The sequence below is a fragment of the Camellia sinensis genome, chromosome 7 (assembly GCF_055761805.1).
Source record: "Camellia sinensis isolate YWXY chromosome 7, ASM5576180v1, whole genome shotgun sequence".
Lineage (NCBI taxonomy): Eukaryota > Viridiplantae > Streptophyta > Magnoliopsida > Ericales > Theaceae > Camellia > Camellia sinensis.
In genome coordinates this window covers 15,350,507-15,352,980 of record NC_138967.1, presented here as the reverse complement: position 1 = coordinate 15,352,980, position 2,474 = coordinate 15,350,507, and the positions used below count along the sequence as shown (strand labels likewise).

Genomic DNA, 2,474 nt, shown 5'->3' with positions numbered 1-2,474 from the left:
ATCCCTCTCCGCCTCTCCCCTCTCATCACCTTCATCCTCCTCCCCTTCCCCGCCATCCCCAACTTACCACCCAACGCCGAATCCTCCATGGACGCACCACACCACCAAGCTCAGCTCCTCAAAATCGCCTTCGATTTTCTTAAACAACCACTCTCGGATTTTCTCGAGAAAATTAGCCCGAACCCAGATTGGATTATCTCTGATTACACCTCTCACTGGCTGTCGGGACTTGCGGCGGAGATGGGTGTTTCGTGTGCTTTTTTCAGCCTTTTTAATGCTGCGACGATGGTGTTTTTTGGGCCACCGGCGAAGGTGTTGAGCGGGGATTGTGTGAGGAGCAGTGCAGAGGATTTTCAGATTTTCTTCAATTTCAGATTTTCAGATTTTCTTCATTTTCAGATTTTCAGATTTCAACCTATTACAACAGTCAATTTCAGATTTTCTTAAATTTCAGGTTTCAACAGGTCAGATTTTCTTCCTTCAGTGTATTTAAATATGATGTTGAGAGTGAGCGCCCTGTAAGAAATTGTACTTTTTGCTGGCCATCCTTTTGCCATTTGAATTTTTCAAAATTTTGCTTTGACAACATAAATTTGATTTTATAATTTCATTTAAATATGGCACCTTTGAAATTGCATTTGGAACTTCAATCTTTTTTGAGGGGTTCTGTTTCTGTTGCAGCCAGAAAAGTGTTATGTGAACACTCAAATTTTGATTGATTTTATTTTTCAAATATTTTTTTGATCTAATTGAAATAAAGATTTGGTCACTTAGAATATTATTATGTAAATTGTGGTGCAGAGAACTAAAGGTTTGGACACTTCGGAATTGCTTGAGCAGTTGCCAGCATTGCAGCAGCTTCTATTTCGTGTTCTTGGTTGCCAGGTAACTTTTTTTTGCTTCACTCAACTGAATCAAACATAATGCTGTCTAGCTTTCAAATATGGCCTCTTAATGAAACTTCTGGGCAGCCACAGGAGCAACGGTTCATAATTTTGTGATTCAATTAGCACTCTCTATGGTGAGTGGAGTTTATAAATTTTCCCCCTGCTTTGTCCATGGATTTGCACTCTGTTTGGATGGGGTGATTTGGTGAGAAATGATAAGAAATGGTGAGAGTGAGAACTCTCTTATTTTGCCTATTTCATTTCTCATCAAAAGTGGTGAGTGAGATTGGTGAGAAACAAGTTGATTAGTTATAAAAAATTTATAATAGTGAGATTGCCCATTAAAATTCCAAGGAAGAAAAATAAGTCTTTCATATCCATCTCACATGCATTGCCTTCATACCCATCTGAGTATGATAGTAAGAAAACACAATCATTTCCTGTCTTTCTCACCCACGATCCCAACGGAGTGTTATTGAAGTAACTTTTCAAATAGAATTCTTTTGACCTGACTGTCCTTACTTTTTTCAACAGGTTGCTTCTGAAAGCATTAAAATCTACAATGCTATCAGTGATGGTGTCGTAAATTTGGTCGACAAGGTAGAATGTGGCTTTGGATTTTTGAATGAGTAGTTTTGTTTTTAGCAAATCATGGATATTTGATAACATGCAATGTGACAGTTCTTTGAAATGCAACGACATGATGCTCTTAAGGCTTTGGATATATATCAGAGGTTAGGGAAACAGGTAAATAGTTCTTTGGAATTATTTCTATCAACTATCTGCTCTTTTTTTTATATATATATTATTATTGTTATATGCGTTCTCTCCTTACGGGTATGATCATATCTTCAGGCAGAAAAACACTCCCTTTCTCCCCTTAGTTAGATATGAGGGTCAACTATTCCTCTTTTGGACTCAACCTACTGTAGAACCCACTGCGCTATAGAGGTAACGATCTAATTTATTGAGTTCCATTTAATTGAAATTTTGTGTTTTGGTTATGAGTTGTGGTTCCACATAATGTGTTTGCCCTGTGCGTTTCTAATTTATTTATTTTTATATTTATTATCAACATTGTGTAGATATATTGTTTTAGATCTATTGTGAAACTAACTTTGGGATTTTGGAGATTGTTGTAGAGCTGCTGATGTATCCTTGAGTTTATAATAATTATTTTTTGTATTGTTGATAACTGGCTTGGTTGTTGTGTTTTCTGTTGTGTTTGTTTTAATTATTGCCTAAGAAAAAGAGTAACCATTGTAAGGAAAGAAACCATCTCAATTGTCTTCTCTCTCCATTTATATCTCCGCTATATGTGTCAAGGTATGTCTCTATATCTACTTTCTCGATTAACTTTTATTTTTTGTTGTATTGTGTGTCTATTATTTGTTACTTTTAGATGCATCACTATAAATATGGTCAGCTTCTTTCAATCTGTCATAGATTCATTGTTGCTGGTATAATTCATTTTTTTCTATTTTATTTTGATGACTAATTTTGAGTTTTTTGGTTATTGTTCAGTGAAGGGATTTTAATTTTTTGTTATGAAGTATATTGTTAATGCTATTTGAGTTTTTTTTTTTC

The 2,474-nt window shown here is 35.3% G+C and overlaps 1 long non-coding RNA gene across 1 annotated transcript; it reads left to right on the top strand.

Annotated features, from left to right (window-relative positions):
• Positions 1 to 314: 314 nt before the first annotated feature.
• On the top strand, positions 315 to 1,635 carry LOC145794599 (uncharacterized). The gene is made up of 5 exons (XR_014334517.1): positions 315 to 464; positions 802 to 885; positions 972 to 1,021; positions 1,422 to 1,487; positions 1,569 to 1,635. It is a non-coding gene; the product is annotated as an uncharacterized LOC145794599 (long non-coding RNA).
• Positions 1,636 to 2,474: the final 839 nt, after the last annotated feature.